This window comes from Amblyomma mixtum, chromosome 10 (genome assembly GCF_055824585.1).
Source record: "Amblyomma mixtum isolate Tamu chromosome 10, ASM5582458v1, whole genome shotgun sequence".
Classification (NCBI taxonomy): Eukaryota; Metazoa; Arthropoda; class Arachnida; order Ixodida; family Ixodidae; genus Amblyomma; species Amblyomma mixtum.
Window position 1 is genome coordinate 68,116,580 of NC_143021.1, and position 21,852 is coordinate 68,138,431.

Below are 21,852 nucleotides of genomic sequence, written 5' to 3' on the forward strand. Positions count from 1 at the left end.
TCGAATGTAGGAACTTCAATAAAACTGGCGTTGGGCCTAGTTGGGCCTACACGCGTTCGCGTCTGCGTTAACAGCCCTTGGCATGACTATTGTTGTTAAAGGTTGCATGTGAGCATGCGTGGCCAGGTGTATAAGTATGCGTTCCCAGGAAGAAGTAAACAGTTGTTAGTGCGCTTGTGTGTGTCTCTGTCTTTCTTCGTGGTTTGTCCCGTGGTTGCGCAACCTACACCTTCACAACATCGAATGTAGGAATCCAAGAAAAATAAGGCATTCGCACCTCAGTTTTTATACTTAGGATGTATTGCTTCACAAAGACGAATAAACGCGCACGAAATATATGCTGGTGGGATCGCACAACACTATAAGAAAGCAGTGCGTGGGATCTGGCAACAACCGCATGATCCTGAGAGCTTCTTAGCCCTTCCATAACTAATTGAACACGGGAAAAAAATAACTGAACACGTTGCAAACTAAGCAGCAATCGGCATGTGGTTCTTCGAGTGCACTTAGTTCGCCACGGCACGAGCTATCGAGGTTTGTAGATGGAGCGCACTGAGTTCCCATGGCCACGATTTGCCTGTACATTGATGAACGCGCTTCTTCGCGACTGGAATACACGCTTGACGAACACAGGCGTAGGCCGCTAAAACTTTGCATAATTCTCGTCCGACAGACTATGCGCTATCAGAGAGTTAATAAATGCACGAGATCGGCTTCTAATTTTGACCAGAGACAACGAAGGCTGTGGTCCCTATCTGAATTTAAGCGCAAATCACCCAGAAAGCTTTCTGAAAAATCAGCGCAGAAAGCGCAACCTGTGCACTGATCGGCGTGCTGACACATGACACCACGATCGCCTGGCATTTGGCGAACGTTGGGACAGAGTAAAAAAAAATAGAAATGCGAAAAGCTGGAACGCACCTGGTTCTGGCACGCATCGAAGTGTCTTTTCACAGTAGAGAGGGTAGCGCAACACTGCATCGGCATTTTACTTTTCAAACGAAGCGAAGCCGTTTTAACGCAACGCTGGGCCGCGGTTTCGTTTTCTGTGCCGAAACAACATGGAGGACTTAGTTCTCGGAGTGTCGAGAGATGGCGTTGCGCATTACGCATATCGACTATTGTCCTGAAAAAATGAACGACCCAGCTTAGCGGGGAAATTTTTGAAGCCCACTGCATAAAAGAAGAAAATGACCGTTGCATAAGCACCACTTCAGTATCCTTATCCAAGAAAGAATTCAACTGTATAAATGCTAACTTGTACCACGCGCGCCCACGTGCCTGTGTTAGTTGATGGTGTCTGCTGTTTATCAGGTGTGACTACGAATCCTGTATAAATGTGGTTTTCCTGTAGTAAACCTTAGTTGAAGTTCCGCCTATTTCCCTGCGCTTTACTCTCTTCGTCCCTCGTCGTTTTGCGCGGTTGCAATATGCACTCCATTGTCAACCACCGACCATCCCGCCTTCGCCTGTTGCATATGGTGAGAGGTGCCAGGAGACAAAGTTCCGCCCCCGACACACGTCTTCTTTCACTCGTTATCCGAAAGCAAGTTGCACGGTCATTTCCTTTCAATCAGATCCACGTCCCTCCCACTGTCTCATCTTTCATCGACTCCTCTGCCCAGTGTTGCGCGCGTTTTGTCGCTCCCGATGCGCTCGCTTCCCTGACGCCGTTCATTGCTTCGTTGCTCTCTAGGCGCATTTCTTCGATCCGTTCTTGTGTTTGTTGCCGGAATTACTTCCGTGTCGGCGACTGCGCGCCGTCCCCGCGTAAGTCGTAGAATGCGGCAAATGGCGCGTTTGGAATAACAAGTGCATTATGCAATGTCATTTACTTGTGCTCACATTTCGTATGCCTGTCTGCCGTCGCGAGAGGCACGCGTATACAGGAAAAGAAATCCACCAGCGCGCGAGACAATCCAATTCGGCAAGTGCTCGGAAGATTCGCGGAGTAACCGGTGCTGAAGATCGCGCGGCTTGGAATTGGCCCTTCGCGATCCGTTGCAGCGCTGTTATGGAAACGCCGCACGAACTCTCGGTTAGAAATGGTGTATAAAATCTTTCACCGAAAAATAAAAATAGATAAAGAAAACTATTTGCTTGCACCGCATTTCAGGTCAAACCACGGATGGAAGATTAATGAAATCAAATGCAAAACTAACACTTATCAAAATGCACTTTTTCCATCTACCATTCATGACTGGAATCGCCTGCCGCATGAAATTGTTGAGTGCCGTTCCGAACCTATGTTCCGCGCGTTGCTATCGGATGTATGAGTGCACAGTTGGCTTTTTTTTTGTACTTTCTCGTCATGCCTTGTTGTTTCCTCATATTCATTCATTTTGTACTTGCTGTGTCGTGCCTTGCTGTATTGCTTCTTCTTCCTTTTTCTTTCTTTTTTTCTGGCCTATTCTTCTGTTATGTATCCTAACCCCCCCCCCCCCCCCCCCCTGCAATAATGCCTACGGGCGCTGCAGGTATTTCTAATAAATAAATAAATAAAAACCTCGGTGGAAGCACGGAGCCTTCCGACGACCGCCAGTCATCCGGATTGAAATTCGGACTCACCCAGGTCCACAACTGATTTTGATGCGCCCGTATCTCTGTAAGCAGAAATCGCAGAACTGAACGCACGAGGCGATAAGGAGACAAGGCCAATGAATAATCTGTCCCTCTCCCGCTTGCAGGCGACAGGGCTGAAGCAGAAAAAATATTTAGCCATGCCCAAGTCTAAAAGAGCGTTTTTTTGAAACAACTTTCGAAAAAAATGTACTTTTTATGTCGCTGAAGAATTCTAAGACGCGAGATACTGATTATTTATAGACGAAAGCTGTAAAAGATGTTTGCGTCTTTTTAGACCACCTCTCTGTTGGATCTTCAATAGGTGCTTGCAGAAACGACACAGTGTGCTAGGAAATGAGTTGTCCATAAATCCGTCACTAAAAATGACCTTTCAAACTATTGCCGAATTTCGGTACCACCCGCCTGGTCTGATAAGCATTTGTGTGATAAGCATAGGATACTATTAGAAGTTTTGGTTTCGTCAGGACAGATCTACGGAGTTAGCTCCGTTAAAGCAAAAAAATATATATTACGGTACTTGACAAAAAATTAACATCAAAAGTCCTAATCCCTTCATCTAAAGCAGTTGTGAAATGTACCTTGTTTTGAATGTGAATTTATTAAGTTTTTCACTCCTGTAATAGCCTGAGAAAGGCTGACAGTGTCAATAAATGAATGAATGAATGAATGAATGAATGAATGAATGAATGAATGAATGAATGAATGAATGAATTCGATAGAATTCACCACGAAATCTTAACAGCAAAATTGGAACATAATGGCTTCTGTTGAGTTCCTGATAAACTTCCTAAACAGTTTATTTTTTTTCATCTAAAGCATGTGATATAATTATTGACTGGCGTCCTTCGCTGATAAATATTGTTTCAGGTGCACCGCAAGGTAGGACACTGGAGCCGGTGCCTTTTATATCGATATATATATGACACAGTAAATGCTAGCGAACATCCACCTTAATTATTTACCGCAACAATACGAGTCTTGTCTTCCCGTCAAGTAATATCTGTGACCTCGTAGATTTCCTTAATGTTGCTTAAGGAAACCGCTTAAGTGGACGAAAATAAGTGGCTTAAAGGGCAGCTGCAGCACTTTTTTGAGAATTTCGCGATATTCAAGGATTAAAATCTATGTATGCTGTAGGTAAAGTATGCCAAGTGTTTTTGCACTAGCATTTAGACTAGTGACGAAATTGACGATTGAAATTTTGCGCTTCTCCTCAATGCACCGCAGGAGTGCAGGAAAAATCAGCGTGACGTCACGGAAGGTATGATTTCCAATTACTGCTGTCGTCAGCCACACCCTGCCCTGACGCGTTAGACGCTGCCAAACAACTCTCGGCAGGGTTCGCCTTCGGTGGCGTTGGTTTTTTTCCTTCAAAGCAGGCGTTTGTGCGTTGGAAATGTACCGATACGTTCGATGACGTCATCATGCGTCCCCCACTTGGCGTTGTGCGGTGCGGAGAAGCTTGAAGGACGTCCGTATTTTAATCGGCGAATATTTCACTATTTCAAGTGCTAGCCCAAAAAGACTTCGCATACTTTACCAGCAAGTTTCACACATTCGACCCTCTTAAGCTCGTTGATTTCTAAAACCTACGCAGTTTCCCTTTAAAAATGAATGCCGCAAAAAAAAAGCCATTATTTTTGCACCTGTACAATATATCTTTTGCCGTGATCTCACTAAGCAGCCAGGGTCAAAAAAATAATAAAACACGCTGAAAAAAGTAAATCCTTGGGGTAACCTTTAATCAACATTTAAATTGCTATGTGCATGTGGACCATATGGAACCAAAGTTGGCAAGAACTCCATGTAAAAATTAAATTTATTCTTTATAAGGCGGTCATTTTCCCGCATGTGAATTACTGCAGCGTCATCAGGACAGACACAACCCAGACAAACATCGATAAATTACGCCTATTGGAGAAAAAGCCATTCAACCCATTCGCCATGCTGCAAGGAACTATTGCCTCTTATTGGACTTCCTTTAAAGCCTTTCCAAAAATTTAGCCTTGTCACGAAATACAAACCAGTCACTAGGTCTAAGATCTAGCATAAGCACTTATTTTCGCCCTTTCTTAGAAAAACAAAAATTATCAAAAAACTTAACTACAAAAAAATGTAAGGAGTACCTAGCTTATTCAGGAGTACATGTAACTCCGCGCTTTCCGTTATCAATTTCGTTAGAATGATTGATTTATTTCGTAGAAAGTACGAGCCCGAAGCTTCGGGACCAATTTTTTTTTCTTTACTATATAGTCCAAATCTGCTCATATACAGGTTGTCCAGGATAACTTTAGCCAAGGGTTAAAAGAAAATATTTGAGGTAGGCCAGGGAAACCACTTACATGCACCTACCAGCCGGCTTGCGCATCGGAGGCAATTTTTTGTTTTGCAATTATTTTAATTAGCAATTAAGATAATTTTTTTAAATGCGCAAAATTGGTAAATAGGAAAATTGGTTTTTGAGGAAAGGAAAATGGCGCAGTATCTGTCCCACATATCTCGGCGGACACCTGAACCGCGCCGTAAGGGATGGCAGGAAGGTGGGAGTGAAAGAAGAAAGAGAGAAAGAGGTGCCGTAGTGGAGGTCTCCGGAACAATTTCGACCACCTGGGGATCTTTAACGTGCACTGACATCGCACAGCACACGGGAGCCTCTTGCGTTTCACATCCATCGAAACGCGGCCGCCGCGGTCGGGTTCGACCTCGGGAACTCCGTAAATATTGACTTTAGACAGCAGACGTGAATAGCAAAGTTGGAGAGCACCTTCACAAACCCCCATTCCATTTATTTGCGATAAAGAAAGCCTCATGTGTATCTTTTTTCCTAGCTCCAAATTGCGCGTCACGATTGTGCTGCTCTCAACCGTGGCTCGAGTGAACGAAATCAGCTGCTGGTATGGCGCGACGACCCCATTGCTCCGGCAGGCCGATACGTCGACGTTGGTTGCGACGCTCGCGCGAGCCAGTTTGCAAGCCTGCCTTTGCAACTTGCACCTCTCCAACTTTGCTATTCATGTCTGCTGTCTAAAGTCAATATTTACGTATTTAGAGAAATATTTTAATTGCTAATTAATTAAATGCAAAACAAAAAATTGCCTGGAGCAAAATGGTGGTTTGAGCTAGTTGGTACATCTTTAAAATTTCACCAGCGCTGCGACTAGGAACAAGAACAGTTGTCAGTTGTGTGCATATAATCTGTGTTTTTTCAAATAAACTTTCAGTTGTTAGTAGCGCTTGTCCTTGTCTTCCTTCTCTGTTCTTGTTCCTAGTCGCAGCGCTGGTGAAATTTTAAAAAATTGCCTATGATGCGCAAGCCGGTTGGTAAGTATGTAAGTGGTTTCCCTGGTTTACCTCAGATATCTTATTTTTTAACCCTTGGCTAAAGTTAGACTGTACACCCTGTATAAGTGAATGTATAACTTGTTTCTTGCGTGCGTGTGGTGTTTATTACAGTTTTGTATTACAATTTTCTAATTGTATATAAGTGTTATGCATGTTGAGTTTCATTTTGGAACGAAATAAGAAGCGTGTGCATAATATTTCTGATAACGACCTGTCCTATATGTATACGCATAGCCAAATTGCCAAGTCAAGAACATAATGTGTCATGTCGGTCACCCATGGGTGCCGAATAAACCAGAATACAGGGGCATCGATCTTGTCAAACTACTATGCTAGTCGGTTTGAGGGTGCTGAATAAAGCCGCAAATTTCAAGACGAGAGATAGCATTCAATAAAAGGATGAATAATTTGTGACTCAAGAATTCCGACGCCCCAACGTATGTGGTTGTGTAGATCTTTTGAGCGCTACACAGAGATGGGGCGGTCCCTTAACTAAAATTAGGTTTGGTTTATTGGGGTTTAACGTCCCGAAGCAACTCAGGCTATTAGGGACGCCGTAGTGAAGGGCTCCGGAAATTTAGACCACCTGGGGTTCTTTAACGTGCACTGACATCGCACAGCACACGGGCCTTCATCGAAATTCAGCCGCCTCGGCCAGGATCGAACCCGCGTCTTTCGGGACAGCAGCCGAGCGCCGTAACCAATGACTTGCTTTGAAGAAGACAAGATTATTTCTCACATAAGCAGAAAGTGGTTCAGTACTTCAGACATGGCAGTTGCGCGAAACACACACACACACAAGGCAGATAGATATTGGAGGCCTCGAACATGATCGCCGCAGGAAACGCCTTATGTGTCAGTTCCACTTCGCTGTTTTTGCTGGAAAAAGAGCGTAAGTTCCTCGGTATCTGGTAGCAGAAGTGGTAGCGCTTTCATGCAGGTTTCGCCTTTCGCATGTGCTCATTATGTGCTTCGGTCACCCCAGGGGTTTAGGTTTCTTGTCTTAATTCTTGTCTCAGATATTTTTTCTCTTGTTTTAGTACGTATGTCTATCGTACAGCAACGTCACGTTTTTATTTGGGTTTTTATCTAGTTGACATTTGCTGAATTTCCTGGCGCATGCTTACCGATTGAAAAGTGTTTTTTGACCAAGCTTCACTTGCTAGTGCGCTCTTGTCCTGTCCGTTCTCCCTCTGTTTTGCGTGTTTTTCAGTGCGCTGTTTTTAGATGGATCGTTACCAACTAGTTCAACTTTCTGCTTTACTGAACACTAGACACGGTACGGGACGAGCGCAACCCGGACCCTCCTCCCGCTTGCGCTCGTCCCGTATCCTGTCATGTGTGTACCATGCCTGATTTATTTCTTACATATTTTTATTTTCCTTTATAATGACACACCTACTCATTACCGTACTGTCGTAAGAAAACGCATACACTATGTTAATCTTTATTCGCCAACAAGCATCGCGGTTTTCTGGCTTCTGGGCTGAGCCACCTTCGGAAGAAATTTTGAAGCGAAAGGTTCACTACGCTAGGTAAAGCCAGTTTCGCGGTGGCCTCAAGTTTCACCTTCAAATGACCTTGAGCTTCGAAAGCAAAGGCAAGGTGGACAGCTGGCCCCCTCGGACAGTGGATACATTAGTCGCGCTTTATAAGCTACGAAACCGATGAAGAGCGACAGCTTCGAAAGCAGAGGGAAGGCCCATAACTGCCCCCTTGGAACAGTGAACACCTCAGTTGTGCTATGGGCTACGTGGCGGTAGTGACAGATGTGCGCTGCATGTGTTGGCATTGACAGCTCTGTGCCAGAAACTGAAGCCTTAGGCCGTCGGCGTTCATTGTTGGAGTTGACAGCGTTTTACACTCCAATGATTTTAATGAAAAGAAGTGCGCATAACTGGGTCAGAGGACGCGCGCTAATAGGTACAACGTGGGGTGATGAGGGAGGGGCGTCAGCGCTGACAACGTTGTGGCAGACACGTGGCACTGCAGCAATAGGTCACGGCGTTCATTTGGTGAGCAAACTCTCGCGATCAACCGCCACCTGCCATGGTGGCAAGGTCCGGAACGCACTCAGCGTTACAGACGCCAACCCGCGCATAGCTGCCCGGTACGCCATAGCTTTCACTCTCTGACCGGGTTCAGCAGCTAACTTTTTTCCTTGCTGCTGACGTCACCTGGTCGGCCATTTTACCTGGACGCAGTGCAGGAGGCCGGGTTTCGTTGACCTGCAGCACTGGCCAGACGAGGCCACTAGGGACAGTTGGCGACGTTACCACTTTGTGAATTTTGGCAACGCCACGGAGAGTTTCGGAACGGTTGTTTAGGCGGCTTGGATATGCATGCGTCACTTTCGGTCTTCTAGTGCCAAGGGGCGGCATGAACGCCCTTTGGCGTAGGTTCGCGTTTGGTCTAAAAGGAGTCCCACAAGCGCACCCCGACAGACTTGGGAGTACTCCAGTTTGCGGCATTCGAAATGAAGGAAAGTTAACCAAGAGCCAAGTGACAGCGGAACAAGCTAGTGATTTGAAGGGAGCGCGTCTCTGTCTGCAGCACCTGCATCGCTTGGTGGGCACATTTCTTTAAAAACTGAATTTTACAAACGAGGCTCTGTTCAGTAAGGCATGTTCACGGGCTAGTTGGTTTTGTATCTAGAAACTTGGAAAAAACCACCTAGGCGCAAATAATTTGACAAGGACAAAAACAGACGAGGAGACAACGGACAGGCGCCAACTTCCAACTGTTTATTGCTCGAAAAACAGATACATTTATAACCTCAGGCAACGCCCGATTTTCTCTGCAATAATGTTTGTGCGGGGCGATAAGTCACGGCTGCGATAAGGCACGTGGTGTGCAAATGTGAGCGTTGCCCGAGACTGTAAATGTATGTGTTTTTCGAGCAATAAACAGTTGGAGGTTGGCGCCTGTCCGTTGTCTCCTCGTCTCTTTTTGTGTCGTGAAATCATTTGCGCCTAGGTGGCTTTTTCCATGTTTCGAGAGGCTCTATTTCGCACGATGGCTGATGAGAGCACCCAAATGAGATGCTGATATGCAATTCGACGCACGACAAAGCCACCCTTACGGTGCCCAAGGGCGCAATACACGCACTGGCGATGTGTTTAGAAAGAAGCTAACGCGCTTCGAGGCCGCGGGATGCATATGGAGCAATGCTTTCTTCCATTATGACGTGGTCAAAGGTGGGTAGCACAAACCACGCGAGAACGCGTTTTGTGCATTTTTTTTTTACCTCACGAAAAAGCGTATGGTGAGGAAGCAGGGGGAGAATGCAGACTTGGCAAATATACAAGCACTTCACCCACACTTTCATGCAAACACCTTTTCGAGCGAAAGGCTTATAGCTGTCCTGCCCAGATTCAGCGTCTGTGCGAAGCCTCTCAGTAGAAAAGTCAGTGGAGACCTATATCGCGTTTTGAGGTACGAGGCGGTATATTTCGTGCTTAGAAATCCTAAACTGCCAGCCATCTTTTTTTTTCCCATTGACCGACGCAACTGACCCCACAAGGATACGGTCCTATTTCTGCAATCCGCAGTGCGACTTTACTCCTTCCTTAGAGTTCCTATTCAAACCGTTCAATTTAAGCGATGGCCTAAAATGAAACATTCTGAGCAATTAGGGCTCCTTTTGGATAAGTAGCGCCATTCATTATGTTGTAAAATGACAGTACTCCAATTTACGAGTCCTTTTTTTTATTAGCATGAGCGAGTATTATTAAAGGTGCACAGAAGAGGAATCTGAACTCGTCTTTTTACCGCAGGAACTCTATCTACACGTCCCGAGCATTCTTAGAAACTTCAAATTATTGTCTTGCGCGGCTGATATCCCTAATTTAAACCAGATTAAACGTCCCGGCCAAATCGCCACAGACGATGAGAGGGGTCAACCATCCTTTCAACCAGTCCCGTGGCGGCTTGCCGCTCTTCCATCGGCGGAGTGATACGTCGCGATCGAAGAGTCCATGCGTCTTTTTATTTTCGTGGGTTTAATTTGCAGCTGTGTAGTCTCTGACTGGATCTGTTTATTCACGGGAACCTAAATAACAAAATAAAAGCTAAAGCGAAGCAGCCACGGGACTGGTTGAAAGGTTGGTTGACTCCTCCCACCGCCTGCGGTGAGTTAAAAAAAGGCGAGAGCCGGGACGTTTAATCCGATTTAAATGAGGGAAATCGGCCGCACATGACAATGATTCGAGGTTTCTAAGAATGCTCGGGACGTGTAGGCCAAGTTGCCGCGGTGAAAATACGAGTTCAGATTCAGTTAAGCTTCGCACGAAGCCTCTCCACGTGGACGGACGACAGAGAAGGAGGTGCACCACCAAGGCTCTTGAGCAGCCGAGTTAAAGGGCAGCTGCAGCACTTTTTTGAGAATATTGCGATATTTAAGGATTCAAATCTATGTAGGCTGTAGGTAAAGCATGCCAATTGTTTTGCACTAGCATTTAAAATAGTGACGTAATGGACGATTTAATTCCGCGCTTTTCCTGAATGCACCGGAGGAGTGCAGAAAAACTCAGCGTGACGTCACGGAAGGTGTGATTTAAAATTACCGCTGTCGTCAGCCACACCCTGCCCTGACGCGTTAGACGCTGCCAAACAACTCTTGGCCGGGTTCGCCTTCGGCGGCGTTGGTTTCTTTCCCTCAAAGCAGGCGTTTGTGCGTTTGATATATGTACCGATACCTTCGATGACGTCATCATGCGCCCCCACACTTGGCGTTGTGCGCTGCGGAGAAGCTTGAAGGGCGTGCGGATTTTAATCGGCGATTACTTCACTATTTCAAGTGCTAGCCCAAAAAGACTTCGCATGCTTTACCTGAAAGTTTCGCACATTCGACCCTCTTAAGCTGGTTGATTTCTAAAGCCTATGCAGGCCTATGCAGCCTAAAGCCTTTAAGGGGCACTCCTTCGCTCTTTTCCACCCGGCACAAGTGGCGCCCCCTTTCGGGAAATTTCGCTTCAAGCAGCGCCACAGAGTGAAAGGCACGATCGTTTCACTCAGTTTAAAACAATCTGGATAGGTGCCAACGGAGTCGCGGTTTTTTCAGTTTTACAGCGCGTCGAAGAGCCGCACAGAACTACCGGAGTCACGAAGAATACGACAGGAGCGACAGCTAATACTGTTCTACTCCGTAACCTGCCAGGGCAGTAATGTCAAGTGCGCAAAGCGGTTATGCCTAATAATCGCTCCTCAGTCGGCAAAATGTAGCACCAGGAGCCTGATGCGGACGTTCCAAGGAGCCAGCCATATGAACCTTAGGTTGTGTTAACGGTGACCGTGCCGAAAAAAAACCTGACTTTTCTTCTGAGGTGAAACGAAGCAGTGGCGAATTATTGCTTCCCATTCCTCATTGGATGCTGTCTGGCGTAACGGAGCCGAAAAACAAAAGTACTGGAAGTTAGGAACACAGGCGATCTCTGTACTCTTGGAAACAACGGACTACTTCTCGCCACGTTCAGAATGAACAACGAGGGCCGTTTTATGCTTTTATATACGCTGTAGATGAGGACAATACTGCTAATACCTCGATCGTCCTCCAACGCTGATTTGCCTCCTCCTAGTGCCGCAAACCGCTCCCTCTCTGGCGTCTATGGCAAATAAATGACTGCTCCGGGCTCCTTTAACGCAGTGCCGGCCGTAATTCACCGAGGTTATCTCCTTTACTGGGAACTCAGAGAGGGGTTCTGGACGAGTGTACCGCCGCGCCGCCGACGGCCGAGCGAACAAAGCAAGACGAAAGCCAGGTGGCACTGACAAATTCGCTCCAAAGCTTGGACACGAGCGCGCGAAACAATCCTGGATTTCAAGTTTCTCCTAGAGCTCAGCTAGAAAAAAAAAATACTCAATAATAGGCGGCAAATGTTGGTGGGTGAGACGGCATAGCTTTATTTTTCAAATAAAAATGATCGGATGAAGCGCCGTGCTTGGAAGGGAGGGAAAGAGAAATTACCTGAAATCAATTACTTGGGTGCCGGGTCGTCTATAATGAATGCCCCGCGCGAAAATGGCCTCCTCACGTATAGTATTTCGCTGTGCGCCGCGGCGACGTCAAGAGCGAGGGGAAGAGAGAAAGAAGCACCCCACCCCTTAACGACTCTCCCCGGTGGTTAGATATTATTGCTGCCTTGTTATTTTTTGCACGAGTGCTCATATTTCGTTTACAGAAATGAAGAACGAAAGAAAACCCGGTCCAAGCGCTCTATCGGCTGCGCATGTCACTCGCACTAAGCCTCCCGGAGAGGTCGCATAAAAAGCTGAAAAAATGAGAGCAGTTATGAAAGTTTAGCACGCTGACCACGTGACACTTGATTATGCACACGAAGGGGGCTTCCTTCGCTGCACTTTTAAAGTGGTGACAAGACAACCGAATGGGTACTTTGAATAGAGAGAGCTGACTGTTTCGCTTCATTTGCTGCCGCCAGAAAGAGGCAGACAATAACTGTGCCCCATTTCGTAAAAACTGTGCAAAAAAGAAGGTTTCAGCCATAATTCATCGCTGACGCATCACGACACGCGGTATGCGCGATCGTTTTTTCATCGGCAAAATCAACTTCGGCGAGACGAGCCAGCACACCGAAAAAGGGAAAAAGCAGCTCAGCAGTTTGGATTTCGCCTTACTTACTCCACAGAGCTTGCATTAATTGAATTTGCTGATCGAGCCAGGATAATGAGTTCTTTACGGGTTCTGTGTTCATAGATTTTACTTAAGCGTTCAGCACTATCAATTAACCACACTGTTCTTTATTTCAAACTAGAATCGCTGGCCGTTTACGGATCTGCTCCAGCCCTTTTATGCAGCTATTTTACTCACCTAATCAATGTTGTTCAACTGCAAGACCACATTCGTTAGCTTTTAATATTGGAGTGTCACAAGCTCCAATTCTAGGGCTTTCTTACTGACATAAATGATTTACCTTCGAGCCTCATTGACACCAGTTGTAGTCTTTGTGCGGACGACATGACAATATCAAGCGGGATGGCAACACAACTGACCTAACGGTAAAAATCAATATGGACTTATACATGTATAATATCGTTTCATGGAGTGAAAGTAATAAGTGACAGATTAACCCGATGAAAGCTAACTTCGAGATTTTTCACTCTCACCAAAATTAAGTCTAGGATTCTTGGGCATCAAATTTAATTGCGAGGCGGGTGCGGAATATTGTAAGGTAGTTATGGAAACATTAGAGGTAATGATTCATTCATTCGATGCGCAGCAAAAGCTTTATTTTAAAGCTTGTCCATCGCTGGTATCGAGCAGTTAAGACTGCCATACAAACCAAATGGGGAACTGTTTTCACAAAATCAAAATTCTTAATAAAAAGAGAATGCAAACCTGCCGATGGGAGATCAGACACATTGATTGCTGTGTGGAATATTACGGCACATGAAAAAATCGGATCGATAAATTATTTCCGGTTGAAGAACACACTTGTCCAGAATATTGGGTATATGAATTATCGCTACTTCGCATATTGACCTAGATCACATTATTCATAATTCCGAATCTCCTACATTTCTTGGCGTTCTTCTTAACTAAAGTAAAACACTCTCTGGGACATGTTGGTTATTAGCTGGCAAGAATTAAAGCGTAACCAGACGGCACAAAGTAGGAGAAAAAACGACAGGGCAGGAAACTCACCATATTGTGCCAAATGACCAACCCGGATAATGACAAGAAAAAAGTGCCAAACGAGACATGCTAATCCTTTTGTCGATTGTCGGTTGGGGTTGTTTATAGAATCGCACTGACTTGTGGCAAAATTTACATCGGTCAAACGGGGCGGTGTATTAATGACCGTTTAAGAGAACACAGTCTGTCATTAAACAATGGGACTGGGTCAAATCAACAGCTCCACTGTAAGGATTGCTGGAAAGAAGAAGAAGAAAAAAAGAAGGCATGTGAAGCAAAACTTCTGGAAACAAGTGTAATCTGTAAGAGTAAAGACACAATCGCACGCGAATTGATAGAAGCGCACCGAATATGGAAGAGTGGGAGTGCATGTGTTAGCACCCCGTCGATCATGCTATACAAAAAATAATGTCAGTTTTTAGACATGTCATAGTATCTGCTGAATCACCTGTGCTTGTATTGCCGCATTCGAGTTCCCACGCACATGCATTCTACTGTGTTCCCCCCTATCTGTCTTTATCCCCCCGCCCCCTGTGTGTGATATATACGCGGCGGTTTATGAAGACATTAAACTGTTGCAAGCTAGCGCCTGTCCTGTCGTTTTTTCTCCTACTTTGTGCCGTCTTGTTGCGCTTCAATTCTTGGCAGTTCTTCTTAGCTCCTACCTAAAATTTAATCCGCATACCTCGTTCATTACCAGAAAAATTTCCTTTGGGAGAAGGGCACTGTAGCAAAGGCCGTCCGACGGGGCCCTGCGTCGCAATCTTCTAGCAGAACGGCCTGCGATTAGCAGAGTTCCCAAGAACACGCACGAGCGTCGTCAGAGCGTTCAGCCAGTCTTCCTTGAGCCCTGTCACAACTATCCCGGTGTACCAAGGGGATATGGTGGTCACTGGACGGGCGAGGTAACTGACCGGGGAGGTTTGCTTCATAATGCGGTCGGGGTACTTGTTTTAAAGGTAAGGCCGAAGCTGGAGAAAGGTACCGATGGCCAGGCCAAAGAATCGGGAAGATATACGCTGGAAAAATGATCGCCGCTGTTTTTCTGCTCCTGCTGCTGCTGGGCGTGAGACGTGAAGGAACAGGCAATGTATCATTAATGCGAAAGCATTTCTAGTTTATGTCGACGGGGTCGTGTCACCAAAGCTTGTCACCAAAATGTGTCCGCAGCGATTGTGACGTACTCGGACGAGTTAACGCCAAACGAATGGCTGTGATCGATAGAGGACGATGTGAGGATGATGCGCAAAAATTTCATGCCAATAGGATGATTAGTTACTTAATTAGAGCCAATAATGTCAAAAAACGTCGATATACTGAGTCGACGGGAAAACAGCCGTGGAGGGCAAAATAGTGGAAAAATAGACAAAGAAGTTACAATAAGCTTTGAAGCGGATTGAAATGTGTTTAATGAGTGATAATCAATCGAACGAAAAACTTTGATTGTTATAAATGCATTAATTAATTAGAAGCAAAAGTCAACGGACGGTTGAATAGGCTCGATGGGTATATAGAGAGAGGCGAAGAAGCGTGCCGAGGAGGCGTCAGTGCTGTCGCATTCCTCCAATGCGGTTAGCCGCATCGATCTCTAACGTTTTCGGCATAAATTGCGGCCTGTGAAATAGTGAAAAATCACGAAGAATCAAGTCGGTATGGAAGAATTGTGCCCATTGTGGAAAAAACGTTAGAGATTACAGCGGTACCCGCATTGGAGAAATGCGTAAGCATTGGCGATACCCTATCGATACCACAATTAATCGTCTTACTTAATCACGTTCCATCAATTGCACATCTGAGTTTCCAATTGATTGTAAAACATTTTATTCGCCGGAAAGAGCTTGGTAAGAAGTCGCGTTAAGTGGTCGAGAGTACGTAGCCCTCGACGACTTGGTCAGCCGACTCCAGCGCCAAAACCTGCGTTCTAGGGTCGCAGCTAGCCAGCACGGTCTCCCACCGCTCGAGAGAAGGAGCTGTAACTAGGTCACCCGGAGGAGGCTCTATTTTGCAATCCGTTAATGACTGCGACATTGCAACTAGCGTGGAAAGCACAAGGACAGCGACACAAGAAACCGACGGGACAGCACGCTAGACCTCAACTGACGTTTTAATGCACACATAACAGATTTTTGCACTTCTATTCGGCGCATGCTCAGGAGACTGTACCCCCGCCCCCTTCTCTTTATCACGAAGCAGGTTGTCAAGCAAACAGTAAACATTTAAACCAAATTGACGCGCAAGTTTTTTGACAGATAGATTAACTCTTTTCTCGTGAGGGCTACTGAGGGTGTGCTCACGCACTTGTCCCCTGCCTTGTCAATGCAAAATGCTTCAAATATCTCCCTATCACCCTGCCTATGAAGCCGCCTCAGCACTCTCGTGTGGCTAAAGAGTGGAACGCATTTTTCTTCATTACCGCCTGTTGTTTTGACTTTGCATTTGCGGCAATGTGCGGCCAAATGGCCCCCCGCCATCAGAGCTGCGACTGTAGTCCGGTGTTTTCGTAGCCTTTCGTTCAGGCACTGGCCTGTTTGGCCAATATAACATTTACCACAGGTCAGTGGGATAAGATACACCACACCGATGGTGCAGTTCACAAACCGCGTGGCGTGCTTTGTTGCGCAGGTTTTTGCCTGGTAAGCATTGTTGACCAGTCTTGACAACCTGCTTCGTGATAAAGAGAAGGGGGCGGGGGTACAGTCTCCTGAGCATGCGCCGAATAGAAGTGCAAAAATCTGTTATGTGTGCATTAAAACGTCAGTTGAAGTTTAGCGTGCTGTCCCGTCGGTTTCTTGTGTCGCTGTCCTTGTGCTTTCCACGCTAGTTGCAATGTCGCAGTCATTAACGAATTCACACCAACTAGCCCAACTGTCTTCCATGATTATTTTGCAATCCCACAGGATGTGATCGTAGGTGGCTCGTTGGCCACAGTGTTTGCAGTTTGGGTTGTAAAGATCTGGATAAATGTGCGCGAGGAGTGGTGGGGTGCGTATCGATCTCGTCTGTAGACGACGCGACGTAACCTCTTGTTCTTTAGTCAGGCTTTTGTCCGAGGGGGGAAAATTCTCCTCTCTAGTTTAAAATGATTGGTGAGATCATGATACGTGATCATGGAGTCCTTCGTGAAATTCAGGGAGCCAGACTCATCCACTGCCCGGTCGACGAAACCACGGGCTTTATTGTGGGCTGCCTCGTCCCGGATTCCCGGAACGGGCTGGGACCCATACCAGTTCGGAATAATTTGGTGCGAATTTGGTCGAGTTAAGGATTCTAAGGGAGGGGTATTGTAATTCGCCCTTAAGCGAAATTATTGATACTCATTTTGGAGTCGCTGAGGATGACGCTCTCTCGGGTATGCGCTAGGGCGAGGGCTATAGCCGCTTCTTCCGCCGTTTCAGAGCATTTCGTTTTGATTGTTGCCGAGACGATCTGGTCACCATTCTCGTTCACAGCCACAGTTGCAAAGGCATTAGTATGTTTGTATTCTGCCGCATCTACATAAAGTGTTCCAGCGCACTGTCCGTATTTATTATGCAAGGCTTTGACTCGTGCTTGTCTTCTGTCCTCATGGTGTAAGGGGTGCACGCTCTTCGGGAGTGGTGTGATTAGTAGGGACGTTCTATAGTCGCGGGGTACGCCTACTTTAGCATCCTTATTCGTAAGTTGAAAGTTAATTCCAAGCTTGGTAAGAATACTCCTGCCAGTTCTGGAATTGGCTAATCTCGCTGTTTGAGCCAGTAAATGGGCTTCTTTCAGTTCATTGTAGGTGTTATGCATTCCAAACTTCATAAGCCGTTCGGTTGAGGCATTTAGTGGGAGTCCTAATGCAGCTCTGCAGGACTGCCGTATCATGCTATCCAATATGTCCCTTTCTGCTTTCGCAAATTTGAGATAGGGGGTGGCATAGAGTATCCTGCTTGGCGCAAAGGCCTGCACTAGTCGGCATTAATCTCTTTCCCTCACCCCTTGTCTTCGATTAGCTAGGCGGCGGATTAATGGCGCCGTCGCTTCTACCGTGCGTTTTAGTTTAGTGAGTCAGTCAGTATTCTTTCCATTTGTTTGTAAATACAACCTCAGTATACTTATGGTTCCATTAACACAGATGTTTATGTGCGGGGGGGGGGGGGGGGGGAGTGGTAGTACGCCTATCTCTGTACGCCTATCTCTTTATTTATGACGGATCATGAAGAGTTCAGATTTTTGCTACGGACAAGTGAGGCCGGATTCCCATGCGCATGCCTCAATGATGTCCGCTGCTTTTGGAGAGTGTCTTCCATGTAGCCTTCGCATCCTTGGTTACCCAAAGTGTGACCTCATCTGCAGAGAACGTATGATGTAGGTTTGGTATTTGTGCCAGTTTGGGGGGAATTTTGATGAGGGAGAGGTTAAAAAGGAAAGGGGACAGGACGGAGCCCTGTGGCGTTCCTTTAATTCCTAGTGTGATTGGGGCACTCTATTGTTCCGATCGTTATCACTGCTGATCTGTTAGTGAGGAAGGATCGGATGTAGTTGCACGTCCTTTCTCCGGAGTTGATTTCTGACAAGTTTGTCAAAATGGCTTTGTGGATGACGTTGTCGAAAGCTTTAATAAAATCTAAACCCAATATTGCTTTCTTTCTTGTTCCCTCGTCAGCTTCAATTATGTCCTTGTTAAGCTGCAAGAGTATGTCCTGGGTAGATAGTTGGGCCCTGAATTCTAACATTGTTTCAGGAAGGAGGTTCATGTCGTCCGCATAGTTTTGGAGCCTTTCGAGGATGACATGCTCCATGATTGGTTGGTTGGTTTATGGGGTTTAACGTCCCAAAGCGACTAAGGCTATGAGAGACGCCGTAGTGGAGGGCTCCGGAAATTTCGACCACCTGGGGTTCTTTAACGTGCACTGACATCGCACAGTACACGGGCCTCTAGAATTTCTCCTCCAAAGAAATTCCAGCCGCCGCGGCCGGGATCGAATACGCGTCTTTTGGGTCAGCAGCCGAGCACCATAACCACTGAGCCACCGCGGCGGCGACATGCTCCATGAGTTTCCCTAGGCATGATGTCAATGAAATTGGGCGTAGATTCTCAGTGCTGAGTTTCTTTCCCGCTTAAGGAATAAAAGTGACTTTCGCGTGTTTCCACTCTTGTGGTATGTTGCCTGCATACCAGTATTTGTTCATAAGGTCGTAACCGCCGCGATCGACGTTGTGTCTAAGTTCCTGAGAGTCTTATTTGTTACTTTGTCTGGACCTGCCGCAGATGTTGTCCGCAGTTTTCCAATTGCGTGCCAGACCTCTGCGTCTGTGATGTCTGCGTCTAAATTTCTATTAGGAGTACCCCGGTAATGTGGTGGTATAGTACCCTCATCCGTGTTTAGATAACGTTCTGCTAGCTCTTTGATTAGGGCTTCAGTTGTGCCCTCATGTTTATGTATGAGTCTATACAGTTAACTTTGTTGCACGGGACGTGTTTGTTCTGGGTCAAGCAGGTGTCTTAGAAGATGCCATGTCTTCTTATTTCCGAGCTGTCCGTTGACGCTTTCACATATTCGGTTCCATTGTTGTGTTAGGAGAGTAAGCGTATGTTCCTCGATTCGCCTCTCGATTTCAGCGATCTTTTTGCGGAGTGGCTTGTTGTGTTTTTGCTTCTTCCAGCGTTTTTGGAGGCCTTTTTGTGCCTGCCAAAGGTGTAAGAGTTTTGAGTCTGCAACCTGCTCCTCTTTCTCAACTGGGATCAGCACGCTAGTGGAGCGAAGTTCCCTGAACTTGTCTTAATCCGTGGTCCGAATTTATTTAGCTTTGTTTTTGAGTTTTGTCGTGGGGAACGTGATGCTAAGGATGAGGTGCTCACTACCAAGATTTTGCGCAGTGTTGACCCACTTTGCGTCCTTGACGTTTTTAGAGACGGATAAGTCTGGAGATGTGTCTACACATACACTGTGACGCATGTTTGTGTAGTCGCTCGAGTTGTTTAGCGTTGTGAGCCCTAGTGACTGTTTGATTTGCCAGATCAGGTTCCCTTTCGGAGTTGCTTTGGTATATCCCCATGCTGGGTGTTGAAAGTTGAAGTCTCCCACAATTATTAGTTGAGCTCTAGCAGCCAGCATTATTGTGGTTATGAACAAGTGCGGGAGTCCATTACCGTTGTTTCTGGGCGGGTTGTATACATTAAGGACTTGAGTCTCCTTTTTGCCTTAGTACTATTTCAAGTAGGGTGTAATCTTTTTCCGAATCGTTTATAAAATGTTGAATCGCGGTGATATTTCTATGCACCAGCGTGGCTTTGAAGGAGCCAGCTGAGTTTCCAAACTTCGCACCACGCTTCGTTTTCAAATTTGGCGCCATACCTTGGCTCCGGCCACACTTCCGGTCACGTGGCGCTACACTTCCAGCGCTTTCAAATTTGGCGCCACTTTAGCTCCAGCCCCGCCCACTTTTTGGACACTTCTGGCCCTAATTAATTAACTAATGAACCCACCTCAACCCCCCCCCCCCCCCTTTCTCGTAGGACATTCTTTGATGCGCTATCCGATCGTACCATTCTTTTTCGCGTAAACTACTTCGTTCGGACGTAATTGTGCGGACAAGCTGGTGGTGACACGAAACCTCATACATAGCCATACAAGGTTTACGCATTAATAAGGCTCACGGCCGTACAGAAGAAGGTGTCGGGAGAATCTGGTGGTGGCTTGAATAGCAGGGTTGTAAGCGTAGGTGAAAAATGGTAGAACGCGGTCCTGATGGCGGTGACTGGAAGCAACATACAAGTGCACCGTATCGCCGAGGGTGCAGTTAAAACGCTCGACCATGCCGTCTGCATACGAATGGTACGCAGAGGTGGTGCGATGAACGATGTTGCATTCCTGAAGTACAGCCTTTACAACGCCGGGTAAGAAAACGTGACCTCTATCACTGAGTAACATCACGGCGATGAATGATATGGCCGAGGATGAAGGCGGCGATGCCCTGATAAACGTGATCGATGGCAAAAATGATCCAGCGATTGCCGGTAGATGTGCTTGCAGGAGCGTTATTTTTGTATTTTTAATGCTGATGCCCCGACATCTTTAACCTCTCTCTCCACACACGCACACACGCACGCACACACGCACACACACACGCACACACGCACGCACACATGCGTACACACACACGCACATGCACACACACATGCGCACACACGCGCGCACACACGCGCACACACACACGCACACATGCACACACACGCGCACACATACACATGCACACACGCCGCGGCGGTTGAATTTCTTTGGAGGAGAAATTCTAGGGGCCCGTGTACTGTGCGATGTCAGTGCACGTTAAAGAACCCCTGGTGGTCCAAATTTCCGGAGCCCTCCACTGCGGCGTCTCTCATAGCCTTAGTAGCTTTGGGACGTTAAACCCCATAAACCAACCATAAACCAACCAACACGCATACACATGCACACACACACATGCATACATACACACACACGCGCGCGCACACACAAATGCATACACACACACACACACACACACACACAATACACACACACACAGACGCACGCACACATGCATACATATACACACGCGCACACGCACGCACACGTACACACATGCGCACCCACGCACGCACACGCGCGCGCACACACATGCACACACACACGCACACACACACACGCAAACACACACGCACACCCACTCATGCACACACACACATGCGCACACACACATGCACACACACGCACACACACGCGCGCACACACACACATGCATACACACACGCGCGCACGCACACACACACACATGCACACACGCATGGCACACACAAGCACGCGCGCACACATGCACAGACACGCACACACACCAACACACACATGCGCACGCACGCACGCACACACACACACACATGCATACGCACGCACACACACACGCGCACACGCACGAACCATTGTGTGCCATTTTCTTCGCAGCCAATGCTGCCTGAGAGCATATTAGTGAGCAAAAAAACAAAAAAATTGAAAATTTAGCCCATACATGCCTAGCGTCCTACATGTAGCTCTAAAGGGTTACTGTGCAAAAGCTTGCGCCCGCTAGCGTTGGTTCAAGAGGGCCTAAACTACTCCCACGCAAGAGTTTTGTGCGTTCAGAAAGATCCGCCAGTCTTCGGCGCCATTTTTGAAATTAGACCCCACCGACTACATTGTACGAAAAAGAAATAACGTTTGGGCAGTGTTAAGGAAGCTACAGCGCGTTATGAGAACTTTGATTTTAAAGTCGATGTCAGTTGTCAGAAGCTTTACCGCACGTAACCGGTAGCG